The following is an 18267-nucleotide window of genomic DNA, read 5'->3' as shown; positions in this document are numbered from 1 at the left end:
GGGGCACAGAGGTTGTGTTCAGCAACAGTTTCATTTTATTTGGTTCTCTAGAGTAAAACCTATGTTTGCAGGTCCTGTTCTTGCAGGTTTTACCCACTAAAATTCAGATGGTGATTTGCCTCTTGATTGTAGCCAGGGGCTTCCCAGTAAGTGAGAGAGCCTGATATAAAAGGGAGTGAAGAGCCAAAGGAGGTAATTTGTCTCCATTTCTGCTGATAAGGCCACCCAAGCAAGTTTTCCTGAGGCTACGATTATCTGGAGAGCTGTCTCTCACTTTTTACCCACAGAATCTGGAAGCTCTGTGACTAAATTGCAAAGATAAGCTAATGAGTGTATATGACCCAATAACAGACACCGAATTATCTAATCTTCCTTTGGTATTAGAAAGGTGGCCTGGGAACACCAGGTGTTAGAAACAGGTTTTCTTGTCACTTGTCTAACCAGTTGCATGTGCACAAAGTGCATGGGTGAAATACCTAAACCAGATTAAAAATTAACCAGTTAACTGTGCATATCACAGAGATAAAGTGACTTCTGAAAAATGCCAAAGTGCTATAGCATATTGTTATTATGAGTCCTTTATGATGAACTTCAATGGACTGGTTGTCACATTTAGTAGGTATTAAAATCTCATGAAGATTCTCTTATGAACAGCCGAGTGGTATAAGGCAATACTTCTCTAATTTTAATGTGCAAATGAATCCCCTGGGGAACTTGTTAAAATCCAGGTTCCGATTCAGCAGGTCTGGGGTGAGGCTTGAGAGTCTGCATTTCTACAAAGCTCCCAAATGATACTGATGCTGCTGGTTCATGGACCACCTTTTGAATAACATGCATGTAAAACTGAGGGCATTATCACCCCTTAATTCCTGGGATTTAATGAAACTTTTGCCCTAGAAATATATATATATGTAATATTTATACATGATAAATAGTAATATACTATATATAGTATTTATACTCTATATTTATAATGTATTTATAATTTATAATATTATTTATAACATGTAACTGTATTTATAATACATAATACTTATACTATATAAGTATAAATATAATATATATAATATATAAATAAAATATATAATGTATCTGGTGCAGGACTCATGCTGTAACATCAGATCATCAAATCATCTTTATTTTCATCTTTCCTGCCCCAGTAATCATTGGGTGCCCTTGGATGAAAATTTCTCCAGATCCTGTGACTTTTTTGCTCATGTTTAAGTAATAGATCATCCTACTGTCAGTTAAGATCATGAACCAGGCTCAACTCAATAATCAGATTCTGGAGCCCAAGATATTAACTAAGCTCTAATCTTGATTTCACACGCAAATCACCCTTAGCCCAGCAAGAGCCCACTTCCCCGGACAGTCTGCCCTGGAAAGAGGCCCTCATTAGCCTTTCTCTATTTACTCATCTTGGACCTTTTGGTTTAAAGCTGATTCTTTCCTTCTGGAGCTCTGTAGTGGAGTCTTTGCCATTCTGTTTGCGGGGGACCTCCCTCCTGCAGTTCCCTTGCTGCTGGCTGGCAGAGCCACTTGGATTCCACTTGGTGGCCACTTGCTCTTTCTGCTTTGGACCCTAGGCATCTGGCCTCACCTCCAGCCTCTTGCTGAACCTTCTTTAAGCCAGATTCTCTCTTATCACTGCCCACCTCTGGTCCACAGGAAACACTTGTGAATGGAAAACATTGTCTGCCATATGAGTAAACAAAGGACACTGCAGACATCAGCCTCAGCCACTACTGCCGCCCCCATAGGTGAGCTGGAGGGAGCTCAGGATGGAGACAAGCAAGCCGCCTGCTGCCAAGCTCTCAGCCACTGCAGCCACCGCCGATGGTGGCCCCGAGGAGACTGAGGATGCAAGTACAGGGTACTGGCCCCAGTTAGCTTAGGTGCACATAAAAGGAATGATTTTAATAAGCCCAGACTTTTGTGCCTTCCCATACAAAGAAAAACGCTAAATTCTTTAAATTGAGATGTCTGGTTTTCTTTAGCTAACAGTAATTTTTTGATGTTCCAACTACCTGTTCTTTGTTGCAAAAACTCCTATATATTCTGGTTCCTCTCCTGCCTCTTTGGAGCAGTGCCTCAGAGCGATCTGAGAAGCCTCATCCCAGGCTTAAGTCCTCAGAAATGTTCACCAAATAAAACATAACTCTCAACTTTCAGGTTGTGTGTTTTTTTCAATCAACACACTCTGATGTCCTGCACCCTGAAAAACTCTGGCAGTGTAGATGGATCTGCCCCCAGAGCAGTTATTCAATCATCAGTGGTGCTCTGGATTTCCAAAGGCAGAAGGCAGGCCTGGGTTTCCCAAAGTGCAGGGGTGTACCACTCAGGGTCACCAAGGGGGCCCATCTGCGTCCTTCTCAACAGAGCGAGGTGGTGGAGACTATTAACTAGGCATCAGCTCTTTCAAAAGTGTTCTCTTCAGACATTCTTTCTCCTTCCCTCTCTCAGTCCTCATAGTCTCAAAGTGGGGTCAGAGGGTTCAGAAGTTATGGCGCAGATTCTCAGAAATTTCCTTTGAAATGCTTCATATGGCAGTTTGGTACTCACTTTTAAATGTCGCTCTCATTCTTGTTACGGAGCAGAATGTCAACAACCTAAGTTTAGCAAGCACAATATACCATGAGATTGGTGTGATACATGTCCCCATTGTACAAGTGAAGAAACTGAAGCACAGAGAGATTAATTATGCTGTAGGTGAACCTAAGAAGTTTTGCTCTCGAGTTGGTAATCTGAACCACTACGCTGGGCCTGCGGTAGAAAACTTCCAAATATTTGAAGGCAATATAATGATATATTCAAAAGAGAGTATTAAAAAGCAAGTGTTAGCTCAGACCTGCAAAGTAAAATCTTTGGATAACATTTTTGGTTCTAGGCCTTATTTTTTTATTATTATTTTAATTTTAACTTTTTGGGGGGGGGGTAATTAGGTTTATTTTTGGAGGAGGTACTGGGGGTTGAACCAAAGACCTCATGCATGTGCTCTACCACTTGAGCTACACCATCCCTGCCCCCTCATGTCTTATTTATTATTGCCTGAAAAGATAAATGCTTGGACTGCATTTCCTAAAATGTGTTCCATAAGACGGATAAAACATTCAAAGAACCATTCAACGCATTTACAGCATGCTACACAGGGAATTCTGTTCTTCTTGGAGATTTAGAATCTATTACCAGATTTCTAAGAAATCTTGTAGAAAAAAAATTATTTGATATTGGATTTTGTGTTTGACTTGGTGTGTGTATGTGGTAACATCAACAATGTTCTCTGGAAATTCCAAAGAATTGGCTTTTGGGAATTTTGTAATGGATCCACTGATTACTTCAGAGATGAGTGAAAGTGCATCTATTAATTATATTTTCTTCCTTCTTTGACTGTAAAGAATATTTAGTTTGCCACCTTTTATAGTGTCAAAAGCACATTTTAAAACCTAACTTGGAACTAAACCCCTTTATAAATAACACTGAAAATAGCAAAGCAGAAATGTGTTAACATGAGTTTATGTAAGATGTAAGGTTTGTTGCAGTGATTCTCAACCATGTCTGTACTTTAGAGTCACCTAAGAAGCTTTTAAATATCTGATGTTCAAGTACTCCAGGTGGCCCACTCCTCTGGGGGTAGGAGCCAAGTACATATCTAGATACAGGCTCTGATCTGACCTTCCCCCAGCCCACGTGAAACATAAGCAAGATACTTTCGTGCATTCAAACTACCTCTCTGAAAAGAAGATCAAATTACCTACCACTGACAGATTTAGTCTGGCTGAAATAAAATGGCTAAAAAATGTAAGATTTTCTTTCTTAAAAAAAACCAAAAAACAAAATGCGTACTACTTAATGTTTCTACATCACGGCAATTTTCTAGGATATTCCTTATTGAGGCTTTGTAATTTATAACCTTTTGTGTAAGCCCCCTCTCCTCATTTGGCTCCCATTTGTCAACTTTGTATTTCCAAACTGCACTGTACTGAAAATAAGGTAATTAGATCAATATAGTCATGTTAATGGATGTAATATGCAGCTCATTTGAAAGAAAATGGCAATACATATTTTCATAAATTCTACATTGCTCAACTCATTGATCAGAAATGTGTTAATGCTATAATGCTAGTATTTTGAATGTCTGAGAGCTTCATTGATGGCACCTTAGAGATAAAAAGCTACTTAACGTGCATGAAACTAGAATGAATGATTACACTGGATATATTTAAATTATCTTTAATGTCCTGTTTCTAGCAGCAAGTTTTATTCAAATGCATTGACTATTATTCCTAGAATTTAAATAAACCAGTTATGCATTTTTGTTCATTTTAGCTCATACAATGCCTTGTCATTTTGTTTGAATAGTGAGCATAATCCTGTTTGTCAAATAAAAGAGCAGCAAAATCATGGAGCTACATATCATCAAAAAGTCTACAAATAATAAATGCTGGAGAGGATGTGGAGAAAAGGGAACCCTCCTACACTGCTGGTAGGAATGTAAATTGGGGCAGCCACTATGGAAAACAGTATGGAGGTTCCTTATAAAACTAAAAATAGAGCTACCATATGATTCAGCAATACCATTCCTGGGCATATACACAGAAAATATGAAAATGTGCACAGCAGCACTATTTACAATGGCCAAGGCATGGAAACAACTCAAGAGCCCAAAAAACAGATGACTGATTTAAGATGATGGGGCATATATACGCGGTGGAATATTATTCAACCATAAAAAACAATGAAATATTGCCATTTGCAGCAACATGGATGGACCTAGAGAATATACTAAGTGAAGTCAGAGAAAGACAAATATATGATATCACTTATATGTGGAATCTAAAAAATAATAAATCTATATAAAAATGATGATATATATACAAAACAGAAAACAGATTAACAGACATAAGATAACAAACTTACAGCTCCCAAAGAGGAAAGGGAGGAAAAGGATGAATTAGGAATATGGGATTAACAGATACAAATAGCTGTACATAAAATAGATAAGCAACAAGGATTTACTGTATAACAGGGAACTATATTCAATACCTTGTAATAGCCTACAATGGAAAATAATCTGAAAAAATATAACTGAATCACTTTGCTGTACACCTGAAACTAATACAATATTGTAAATCAACTATATTTCAATTTTTAAAAATTTAAAAAATCATGGAACTATAAAAAATACAATGCCAGAATCATGTGATTTAATAAAAAGAAACCAGAAGTAAATTTTGGGGATTTTTTTTTCCCATAGAATATTTGTTGCACACACTTCTTTGCTTTCCCCTTTGGTCCTTGCTCTTACCATGTATTGTTCCTTGGTTCTATTTGTAGTGGGAAAAACAATAATGATGGTTTCTATGTAGTGAGGAACTTTCAAGATATTTTGTGGTATCCTTAGGAAATAAAATCATTAGATGTTTTCTCCCTGAGAAGGCAGTAAAAGTTGGAGGAATGGGAAGGAGGAGACAGAAATGTAAAAGAATTGCTTGTTGGAATATTTGAATGAGGGTGAGGATGCAGAAGCAGTCTTATTAGAGAGAAAATGGATTTGTGTAAATAGAAGGCTACTTCTTATTCTATAAAGAGAAGACAAAGGATTAGCGACAAGAGACATTAACGTTTAATCTTTATACTGATCAAAATTAGAGAAACTAAAGAATAAAGTCATCCTGGGTACACATACATAGTGAAAAAGTCATTTCTAAATTTCAGAAATATGAACTGCCTTCTAGGGGCTACTATTTAAATGTCACTTGCCTAAAAATAATACATTTTAATTGGACTTTGATTGGCAAGTTCTTCACTACTTCCTTTCTCTTTGTGAAGATCTGTTTCAACTGGCAACACCCAGGAGCATGACATTTTTAAAATGGAAAAGGTGAGCAAAGACAATTACCTGCATCTGAGCCCCATGACGCAGACAACTGTTTAAATATAATTCTTCTTAGTTGTAGTTTACTAGCCTAAAGGGCAATATTAAATTAGTTTCAATTTTTTAAAAATAAAAATACATGGAACAGAAAGCACTAGAAAGGGAATCTGAAGATGCTAGACTGAGTTCTAATTTCTCTGTAAATACTAAACTAACTGGAGCCTCAGTTTCATCAGTTGTCCAGGTAAAAAGCCACTTAATGTCTCTGAGACCCCAAAATTGCATGAATTAGCCTAGAGCAAGGTAGAGCAAATTTGCTTAAGCCAATGGTGCCATCTGGTGGCTGGATATGCTAATGACGGCTTCAGCCACTTCCCAGCTTTCCCAGGGCTCCGAAAACCAAGGCTTGTTTTTTAAAATGGCTGCCTTTTCTGTTCGATGAATGGTTCAGGGCCATTTGGAAGTCTTACGGTTCAGATTTGGTCTCTCTGATTTATTGTTTCTATTATGAATTTAAAAAAAATGACTAAGGAGGTGAGTGAACAACATATTTTTCGGTGAATCACAATTTGATAATCATTTTCTTTCCAAAGCTGTAAAAAAAAGCTCTAACTTCCTCTGGCTTTAGAGTTGCCTCTCTAAAGCAGACTAGGCTGCTGCCGGGCAATTGCTTGCAGTACAGGCTGTTAAAAGATAACTGAGGCCTATTAAAAATTTTAAGAGTTTATTTGAGCAAAAGTCGATTCAAATTAATTGTCAGGTTTCAGCTGGGACAAACAGTAAATATTCCTGGCAGTATCGAACAACCATTAGGTGCAAAAGGCGTCCTAAAAAGGATACAGAAGATACTACCCTCGCAGAACCACTTCTAAAGATAAGAAAGGACAAGAAAGAAAAGCAATTCCCCCGAGAGCCGCCAGCGGTCAGCAGACCCCAGCCTTAGATGGAGTGCAACCGCGTTTTTGTCCGGCCACGTTTTTCCGGGCCCACAACCCGATTCTCAGGACAAAAAACAACACAAACTCGGGGCCACTAGCTGTCCCTGGAACAGAAGGGATCAACAACCAACGGGTACCCAAAAGCAAATTCACAAGTCGCAATTCAAATATGTAATTCTTACAATTCCCCCTCACCCCATCTGCACTTCGGAGGGAAGGGACAGCGTGAAAGCGACCTTCCTCTCTTGCCCAGGCACCCCAGACAGAAGTCTGAGGAGATGACGTGGTTAGAATGCTCACCCTTTGCTCACTTGTGCCAGTTTTTCCAGGGTCCTGTGCACAGCCTCTGGAGCAAGTCGGGTGTCCCAGTGGCTCTTATCCTGGATGCCAGGAACCGTAGAGGAGGAAAAATAATATTCGCTCTACCCATTGTGGTGAGCGTTTGGCAGAGACCGTTTTTTCTCTGGAGCACCTCGTAAATGGATAAGCTTCTAGGTCAAAAGTTTTCCGCTGCGGCCACTGTAATTCAAGATTATTTTCGGCAAAGTTAACTTGCTTGTTCAGCCTGAAAGCAAAATTTTGTTGCCCTGAGGCCTCACACTGGACCTAGTCCAGCTCAAGTTGGACACGGACCCGGTCTGGTTTCCAGGTCGGACCTCGGCTGACCCCCGGACCCGGTCCAGTTTCTAAGTCGGAACCAGTTCTTCTCCAGCCGGTTTCCGGACCCCCTCCGGAAAAGGGGACACTCCAGTGAATCCCGACACTTCCGTCCCAAGAGCAGCAGAGCTAGGGCGAGGGGCTCGTCCGTGGCTCGAGGGGCCGCGAGGACGCGGCGGGCGAGCTCGAGGGGCGCACAGGTACCTTCCCCGACTTGCTTATTGCTCCTGGGGACCCTCAGGGTCTCCTCCGGCGCCCTCCTCTGAAGCCAGGACTGTTAAAAGATAAACTGAGGCCCACTAAAAATGAGTTTATTCGAGCAAAAATTGGTTCGAGTCAGGCAGCAGCCCACCTAGCAGGTGGAAAGGAGCTCTGAGGAGCTGTACAAAATGAGAGACTGTATTTTATAAGCAGAAGGGGGCAGGAACAGGACGTTATACTACACAAAAAGGCGGTTGGGTACTGTGAGGTCCCTTTAAGGGGGCGGTGAGAGTCTGTCAGGCAGGTTACCTAACTAGTCCTGATAGATGATTCTGACTGACTGGTTTAAGACTCCATTTCTGGTAGAGCACAAACTGTAATTATGTCTTGGTTTGGTGACATGGGGTTTAACAGAAGCAACTCCATTTTAGGCCTTTGTTTTTTTTTTTTTTTAAACAAGGTTTAAATTTAAATATAAATCAACTTATTTATTCTCTCCTTATTCAGTTCCTACTCTTGTGTCAACTTCTGTGTGGACCAGTAGGGATTCAGAAACCAAAGGACGTCCCTCAGCTACTGAAGCTCTGGTTTAGAACCTGTGCTACTGACAACACACTGGCCTGGGTTTGGGCTCCCTGTTGAAATAGAGTCAGCAGCAGGGTAAGTCTCAGTTTCCACTTTCTTTGTCATTATTTCCTGATTTTCCTTTCACGGTGGTGAGGTCCTCCCCACTGTCTTCTGAATCCCCACTCTCCTCTCAGACAACCCTTAGTTTCTACACACGAATGAATCAGCGAGCACACTTTTATGTAATGCTTACTATTCCTTTCCACGTTTAATATTCACAACTTGTGATACGTAAAATCTTGATATTCCCTCCACTGCTGAGTGACCAGCCCCTCCAGCTTAGTTCTTTTCCAAACTATCTGGCCGAATCAGAATTCCCACCTTTCCCAGTCTCTGCTGTGGTGTTCCATTTTATTTTTTTCATAGCATTTAACATTATTTGCAATGATCATTTTTGTTAATTTTTCTATTGCTGTTCTTTCTCTATGATGTAGGATGAGAAACCTGAGTCTTAGCACGTTGAAAACACTTTCTCTGAAGCTTGAGTAAGAGGCAAAGTGAGGAACCTAACCCAAGTCTTTAGACCTCCTAGTCTGGGGTCTTTACCACATACCCAAACCGCTTTAACTCCTGGAAGGGTGAGACCCTCTCTATCTAAGTCCCCCTCTTCAGCTCTTGAGTACTGTGTGTATTTTTCTGAGATGTTTGTGGACCAGAAAATGGAACCAACAAGAGAGAATGTGGAGAGAACTTCTCTCCCCTTTCTGTCCTTGTCCACTGTGGCTTATGAAACAGGAAAGGGAGTCAGAGGCAGGTATAGATTCGCTTTGGTTTCCCCAGGAACACTGACAGGTGGTGCAAACAGAAATCTGAATTATTTATAAGTGACTGTAAGGAAATATTTACTCTGGGGACTCTTAACCATTCTATGCTAGACCTATTTATAGTCTTTGTGATTTAGAGCTGCAGTTGGCTTTACCATCATTTATTCATTTATACATTGAGTCAGTGAGTCTTAATTTGGCAGCTGCAATGAGAGTAAACCAGAATAGATTATTTTCTTAAGCATTTAGGAGTCCAAGTAAATTTGACAGACTTACAGTTGTGTTTTAAATATATTGCTCCCTCATTCATGTCTCCCTATATTATGTAGGGGAGGATGAATTCTGGAGCCCACAACGGTGACATACATGAGGGCCTGTTGTTTCTCCCTGAGTTCAATGGTATGCATGTACCAGCACCGAACAGTCCCTGTCACATGGTGGATGGTCACTACATACTTGTTAACTGACTACCTGAATGAATATGATGATACCGGCTTTCTGCTTAAAATCCTCTAAGGGCCTCTTATTTTACATATAATAAAGTCCTTGACTCTGACCTTCAAGCCCTGCTTACCTTTCTGACCTCAGTCCTGCACCCCATCTTCACTGGTCTTTTTAAAATTCTCCTCTATCCAAGGACTTTGGCGCATGTTTTTCCTCTGCCTGGAATGCTTTCTTTTTTTCTTTTTTGCAGGCCCAGTTCAAATGTCCCATTCTCAGAAAGGCCTTCCCTGACCCCCTTTTTAAGCAGGTTCCCTTACTATTCTCCATTTCAGCAATTTGTTTGTTGCCTTTGTAGCATTTACTTCAGTTTTCAATGATTTAATATTTCTGAAAAAAAATTCCTATTTGACATAATACAAGTTTATGAGGTTAAATGATCCATCCACACTCACACAGCTAGTAATACAGTCTGATTTACTAAGAGCTTTATTCAGAATTTTAACAATTACCCCTGTCATATTATTTTAAGCTCTTGCATTCTGGTTTATTGTTCATCTTTTAACTTAATTAATGCTCTTTTTATGTAGAGAATTTCACATTTTCATGTAGCTCTGCATATTGATCTTTTTCTTTTCTTTTCTTTTGTGCATATGTTTAGGAACACTGTCCCTACTAGGGATCAGATAAGAATTTAGCTTTTTTGCTTTCTAGGTTTATTATTGGTAATTTTCTGTATGGAATTCTGCAATCCATTTGAGATTTATTTTTGGTATATTTTGTGAATTAGGAATAAAGTTCTTTATCAAATAAAAAAATTCCTATTTGTTTTTGCTCCCCGGACAGCTAGCTCAGGGCCTGCCTATGGTAGATACTCCTGGGATAGCAGTTCAGGGATCAGGTGATACATAAGTAACCATGAAGTCAGGCTGCTGTGTGTGTCTTTCAGACAACTGGAGAGAATATGCAGATAAGACAATTTTTTTCTCCACTATATGCCTCAGATTTTCTGTAATCTTATGGGGTTAAGGTTTCTCTAATCTTCTAAAGGGTTAAGAAAATTTCTTCTTGGTCTGTGGGTCACATAATTCTGGTTTCCTATTTTATAGATGTTATATCTCTACTATTATAAGCTTCATTCTGTAGGAGCAAAAGCACTGGTACTTTGTTAGAGCAACAAGAATGGACTGAGACAACAACTATTCTCATCTCTTTCACTGTCAGTCTTACATATAAGCCCCCGTCATCTCTGGCCCTCCTGCATTGTGTCCTCCACATTGCAGCCAAAGTGAACTTTGAAAATAAATCAGATAGTTCGTCCTAGTTACAATCCTGGCTCTGCTGCCTACAAGCATATGTGATGATACATGATGAAATCTCTCTGAGCCTCAGTTTGCTGATTTGTAAAATAGGGATAGTACAGTTGACCCTTGAACAACATGGGTTTGAACGGTGAGGGTCCACTTACATGCATTTTTTTTCAATAAATACATATTACATGATCCATGGTTGGTTGAATCTGCAGATGGAGAACCTTGGACATGGCGGGCGGACTGTAAAGTAATATGCAGATTTTTGGCTTCCAGGGGTGTTGGTGCCCCTAGCCCCTGTGTTGTTCAAGGGTCAGCTGTAGTAGCACCCCTCTAACAGGGTTGTTAAAGGATTAAACAAGTTCATATTTGTAAAGCACTTAGAACAGTCTAAGATCGTAGTCAGTGCTCTATTTTAGCTTTTAACATGTAACAACTAAAACTCCTATTACTTCTCATTACCCTTTAAGTAAAATCCAGACACCTTTATCACTAGTCTCCAAAACATTATCTTATTTTCTTGCCTCTCTCTTCAAACTGGCCACTTTTGACTCTTCTCCTTGCTCACTGTTCAGCCATATGAGCCTTTTCTTCTGGGCTTTCCGTCTTAAAACCGGCTTTACCAAGGCCAAGAGTTCTCTTCCTCCAGATCGCTGTTTAGTTCTCTCCTCATCAATTCAGGCTCTTCTGTGTAACCTTTCCTGACCACCTTATCCCTCCCCTCTCCCCTGGTCATACTCAATTCCTTTTTCCCTATTGTTCTGAACAGTGCCACAGCCTGCAGTTATCTTAGATATTGATTTATTTACTTGTTTTCTCCAGTCTCCTACACTCTCAAGATATCTCCAGGATATCAGGCACTTTGTCTGCCTGGTTTACCTTTGTATCCCCAGAATATAGAACAGTGCCTGCTCCATAAATATTTGTTGAATAAATTGCAAAACAGTCTTACCATTGGTGGAATTATTGCTATTTCATTCTTCTTGGCTAACGCATAAAATCTATGGTGTAATATAATCTCTTTAAGCACTTAGCTGGGATTAAGGAAGTTCCAAACTTACATGATTAGAGTACAAGGAATTGGTTTGACCTCTTGTAGTTGCCTGTTTCAGGGCTTTTTTCCCCCCCAGTGCCCTGAGTTATTTAAATAGGTCTGCAGTGTGATTTTTTTCAGTCAGTACTATTTTAATTAAATCATTACGTAAAAATGCTATCTCTGGTCTTCTCTGCTAGATGCAATTTAAATTCTTTGAAATAGTTGAAGGAGATAAAGAAAGAAGGAAATAAGGCTGGGATGGTCTCTCAAGACTCCATAACCTAACATGCTTTGAGGAATGTGTAATCTGATTCATGGCACATTTTACCAGCTTGGTAAAAATGGAGTGTAATGATACTTCACTGCAGTGTTACATACAAAATATAGTTGAAAGCCCTAAGAAAAACCATTGGAAATCCAAGTGAGGACTTCCTGTGCATCTGAAACTGAGATTAGGAAATCTGCTTTGTCCTGGTATCCTCCCTCACTTCCCTCATCTCTGGGAAGAAGCAATTTAAATTCTTTGGATGGAAACCTAATCAAATGAGGCTGGCCTAACAAAAAGGAAGCACTGCAAAAAAGTAAAGACAGAGTTCAATCCATCTTTTCACTTGCAAAATAGAACAAGATGCCATTATTAAGCAATTAAAGAAATTTATTTATTTATATTTTTGTCTTTTTTTAAACTGAAATACAGTCAATTACAATGTGTCAATTTCTGGTGTACAGCACAATGTCCCAGTCATGCATATACATACATATATTTGTTTTCTTTTTTTTCATTAAATGTTATTACAAGATATTGAACGTAGTTCCCTGTACTATACAGAAGAAACTTTTTAAAGAATTCGGCAAGGTAGCAGGATACAAGATTTACATACAAAAATCAGTTGCATTTCTTTACACTAACAATGAATTAGCAGGAAAAGAAAGTAAAGAAACAATCCCTTTTAAAATTGCATCCAAAACAATAAAATACTTAGGAATAAATCTGACCAAGTAGGTGAAAGACATTTAAATAAAAGCAGATGATTATTCAATGTGTGGATCATTCAAGATACAGGTATCAGAGAATGAGAGAAATCCCATTTAGAATCATCGATGTTCCCTTCTAAGATATGCAAATATGGCAAACATACAAGTCCTTCAAGAGACAACCTAACTTCAGCCCATCCCTCAGTTCTTTCTTGACCCCACCTTGTCTTCACCCTCAGTTCCTGGAATCTCAAAGAGAGAATGAAGCTCATTCCTTGGTAGAAAATGAAAGGTGGAAATCTGACAGTTTGTTTTAGGTAGTGTCACAATGTTCCTGCCTCAGATTAGTCTCATCCTGTTATCTTGGCATCAGATTGGCTGTATCAAAGCAACTTCATCAATAGATAATACGCTCAAAATAGAAAACAGGCACATTACCTCACCACAAGAGTGGTTGTTACACCATCTGCCTTTCTGAATATGCCTCACTGACATCCACGCTAATTAAATCAAGTCGATTAGAACTCAGCAATGACCTAATTCCATGTTTAGCACATCAAGAGCTGTTTGTTTATACCAGTTATCGCAACAGGGTTACCAAACTGTGGAAGTAATTTAGGATGCACTTTCTAAATAATGTAGATCAATTTAAAGTGGATTCACTGTGGTGACTCCCTGTGGAATAATGAGATCAAACCTGTAGTAAATAAGGTCTATAAAAAAAATGAATATGACAAGAATGGAATATCTTAATTAAGTTATTAAAATTCTTCAGACAAATCAATTTAGTTAACTATCTATTGAGTGCCTACCACCTACCTGGTATTAGGGGTATAGCAGTGAACAAAATGGACCAAAAAATTCCCTACCTTCATGGAGCTCTCATTAGTGAGGAAGAGTCAATACAAACATTGGCAGTTAAACGTGCAGTACATCAGAAAGTGATGAGTTCTCTGAAGAAGAAAAATGCAAGAAAGGGGAACATTTCACATCTAATCTGTCATCAAATGCTGATGTTTTTACTTTCAAAATATATTCAGATTCCACCCACTTAAACTTCCACTACTCAGGCCAAGCCACCAATGTTTCGAGGGCAGAATAATGCAGTAGCACTACTGCTACTCCATTGCTTCCAGATTGGCCATCGTGCTTTAACTTGGCCCCTTTCAGTTTATTCTTAAGACAGCTTCCGGATTCATCCTGCTAAAAAGGAATTGGATAATTTCATTTATCTCCTCTAAACTCTCCAGTAGTCACCCAGAGTAAAGCTCAAGTCTTTAAAAATAGCCTCAAGGTCCTTCATTTTTTGGCCTTTGTTTGCTCTTTGTGTTCATCTCTTGTTGCTCTTCTCTTTTCTCCAGCCCTACTGGTCTGCTTGCTCTTCCTTGAACGCTGGGCATCTCCTGCCTCAGGGCCTTTGCTCTTGCCATCCCTCTGCCTAGAAGTCATCTCCTCTATTTTTTTTTGCTTTGGATGTCACCTCCTTTCATATCACCTCTGGTATCTGCCTGGGGCTATGCTGATGGTTATTTCACAAAGCAGAACAAATAGGGAGTTTGACCCCAATTACCACCTTTCACCAGTTTCCCCCCAACACTATCAGGCACCTGTGCCCCATTAAAAGGGTGAGAGCACATGTTACATCTCGTCTTGTTCTGCACATCACTCTGATGCAGTTACTCAACTACTAGTTTTCTCATTTCATCCTCACCTTATTCATTGGACCTGTGCTCTTACCTTCCTGAATTATGCTCTTGGCTCATTAGCACTAGGACCCTGCCTGTCCATCCTGGTGGTGATATACATTTGAACTGCCTTGGGAATGCACCTTCCTTCTAACTCAGATCCAGGGGATGTTTCTAATTGAAAGTTGTCACCAGGCTCACCTGTGTCTCATCATAGGAGGTAGGATTTGGACATCACTGGCTTAAGAAAGCAACTTCCATTTTAATGTTAGTAATAATAGAAAAATGGAATCCCAGCAAAATTTTGCTTTAGAGTTGATAATGGCCCTTAGGGTGGAGTGGAAGTTCATTATGCAGCTCTTTATTAAAGAGGAGGAAATGTCATTTTTATTGGATATTTAAATCATTAATTATGCCATCTGGGGGGTTACTAATAGGTGTGCTTTCTGCACTTTTCCTGTCTATCTCTTGCCCTACATTGCAGCAGTGGTAAATTCTGTTATCTTTCACTCTTTTGGGTCCTTTCATATTGCTGATCTTTGGATGGTAAGGTTAAAGATTCAGGTATGGTCTTGGAGGAGGAAAGAGGACATGGTCCCACTAGCTTTCCAGAGTTTTCTGCTAACAGATAATTTCATTTAAATATTATATATGTCGTATATTAAATTACATATTATATATTAAATATTATGTATATAATTACTCTGATTGGGGCAACTTAATTATTCCTATTTTTCCATAGTTTATAGCATAGCATCTCAGTTCCTCTTTTATTTCCAACAGTAAATATTTCAGTTACCTACTGCTGTGTAACAAACCATCCAAAACCTTAGTGGCCTAAAACTAAAACCACTTTTTTACATACATGAAATTTGTTGTTTGAAGTTTGCAGTAGGGATGGCTTGTTTCTGCTCCATGATGCCTGAGACCCCAGCAGAGAAGAAATGAATGGCCAGAGGTGATTGGATGGCTGGGGACTGGAGTCACCTGGAGGCTTCTTTTTCCACATGTTTGGTACCTGGATTGGGATGACTTGAAGGCCAGACTCATTTGGGACACCGTAAACTGGTGTTTGTACTTGTGTTCTTGCCATGTGGCTTGGGCTCCCAATAATAGGATTTTCATTACACATTAAAATGTTTAGTACCATCTAAAATAAAACTGTCAAGTAATGAAAAATAACTTTCACAAATTTCATGTTCCAAAATCTCCTAGGCCCTTATTCAAGAAACTGTTACTCTTATTTTACAACTTCATTAGGGGTGCACCTCCTGTCACTTGGCCTGTAGCAGATTATAAGCAGCCAATTAGATAATCAAGGCTGACTGCCGCAGGCAGGTGAACCAACAGGGCAGTAACTGTCAGATTTGTATCGGGGATGCAGATTCATTTTTAATCTTTTGGAGGAGTTATATAAATCATCATTGCAGCTCAGAAGGAGCAACAGTGGGGACCACTGAGTGTAAGAATCACTAGCTCAAAACGAGTCACTAGCCCTTTAAAACAGTATGGTGTGGAAGGGGACTGATTTTATGTACCAGTTACGGACATCTTTTGTAGCAAGGCACTTGGGCTCCTATTCCTAGTTCTATTATTTAACAGATGTGCTCCCTTGATTCTATAAAGTGGACTTATCAGACCCATCTCATAGGTTTATTTTGGAGCAAAGGGTGGAGTAAATGAGGTAGTGTCTGTAAAGCCGAGTGTAAATGGTAAGAGCTGATAAACAATCCTACCATCTCTGAGAGTCCCGCTGCTGACCCCGAATTATTGAGGAGGGCACGTTATAAATCAGTATGCTCATTTACTTAAATAGACTAGGAAATGTGCCATAAATATTATAAAGTTTGAAATTATAAAGTTCATAAACTAAAACATCTGTATCAGGCAAGGTCCTGACAGGAAGGAGCCCATTGAAGTTGGGTAATTTGAAGAGAGTTTTGCAGATATGTAGGCATGGTACAGGGGGCCCCTGGGGTATAGTGGAATAGAGAACAAGGGTGGAAAGGTACCATGCTGAGCCTCAGGGGGCGGGGACGGGGTTACCAGGAGACACATTGAGGCTGTGTGAAGAGGGCTGCTGGGACCCTTGGTGGAAGGATGCAGCCTGCCTGTGGGGACCCCTCAGGGAGGGAGGTGTGGGGATCATACCCTGACCTCACTCTCTCTCTAGCCTGCTGGACACCAGTGGGCAAGGAGGGCAGCCTGCTCAGAAGACCCATGCCAGTTAGCCGTCTGCGGCTGGGAACAGAGGAAACCAACAGTATCCTTTTTTGTCTCCCAGGCAAGGGAAGATGAAAAGATCAACATGTGCAGTTTGTAAAATTTAGAACAGAACTTCTGCAAAGGAGATTAGTGGGGCTTCCCTCTCCCCCTGCACCTGTTTTGATGTTCTGTGGGCGAGGCATAGGGTGAATGAAGATGCATTTAACATTTGGTAGTTTTGCAGCAGGCTGTTTGATGCAGATATTCTTGTTCCTACACTGCCATTCTCACTCAACAGGCCTGTTAGATGTTGAGAATTATGATAGAAGCTGTGGGAAAACAGGCTGAGGAGGAAGCTTGAACCTTATCTTGTAAGAACTTACATATACTTAGGGAGATAGGACAAACCCATGACAGCAAGCCATTCAAGATGATGTGTGACTATACATGTAGCAGGAGTTGAAAAGGGCAATTACCGAGGACTTGGAAGGGTTCTTGGCGGGGACAGTGTAGGGGACCTGTACTTTGGAGGTGGCTGAGGTAGAAAGGAAGACATTCTACATGAGCAGAATTAGCAAGGAGTGATATGTGGGCTCCAGTACCACCAACCAGAACAAGTACTATGCAATGAGCAAGGTGGAACCAGTCTTAGAGTTGGAGGTTCTCACATCTGGTTTAGGGGAAAATGTAGTAAGTCACTAGGGAATGAGGTAGATTTACTTTTTCATTTGATGACCTGGTAAATCTGGAAGGAACATCATGGAAGAAATAAGAACAATTCCTAATGTTGACTTCCTTGATTAACATAGAGTCTTTAAATGTGACCATTTGTATCTACTAGTTTTTGACAGTTTTTTAAACTGCTAAATTACAGGAAAGTTCTGACTTAAAATCTTGAGGTTGTTGGATTTACATAAATTAATAGGGTTGCAGGAATTTAACCAATTCAGACATCTTCCTGAGACTAAATAGTTAACTGACAACTAGAATAAAAATAGAAATTCACAATATCACTACAGTTGGGGATATGAAAACAGTTATGTTTCAAGGGTCTGACTTTCAAATGAGTCTTTACAGACAATTGTATGCATCAATATCATATGTTATTTATGTATAATAGGCTCTCTACTTTTTTGTGTTTTTTCTGTTCTTGGGGTTTCTACAGTAAATTTTCGGTGTCTTTACTTGACACTTTCTTGAATTTCTTCTTGCCTGAATTCAAAATGCTTCTTTCATCTGTACTATTAGTTGATTTACCAAATCTACCAGCCTGTACCTCGAAGAAGGAATGAGGGTTGCAAACTGGATGCCCCACCACAATCTCCAACAAATGCAGAGGGTGGGAAGAAAATAATATTTGTCTAGAAACTTCTATCCACCAAGTCCTTTTGTATATATGATGTTACTACTATCCATAGAAACCTACATGGAAGGTTAATAGCATCCTCATTTTATAATTTGAGGACACTGAGGCTGAGAGAGTGTAAATTGATTAATGTCAGACAACTCTAAAGAGATGCAGCTGGGTCTTAAATCAAGGGTCACCCAGCTTT

The sequence above is a fragment of the Camelus dromedarius genome, chromosome 7 (assembly GCF_036321535.1).
Source record: "Camelus dromedarius isolate mCamDro1 chromosome 7, mCamDro1.pat, whole genome shotgun sequence".
NCBI lineage: Eukaryota > Metazoa > Chordata > Mammalia > Artiodactyla > Camelidae > Camelus > Camelus dromedarius.
This window is presented reverse-complemented; position numbering follows the sequence as displayed.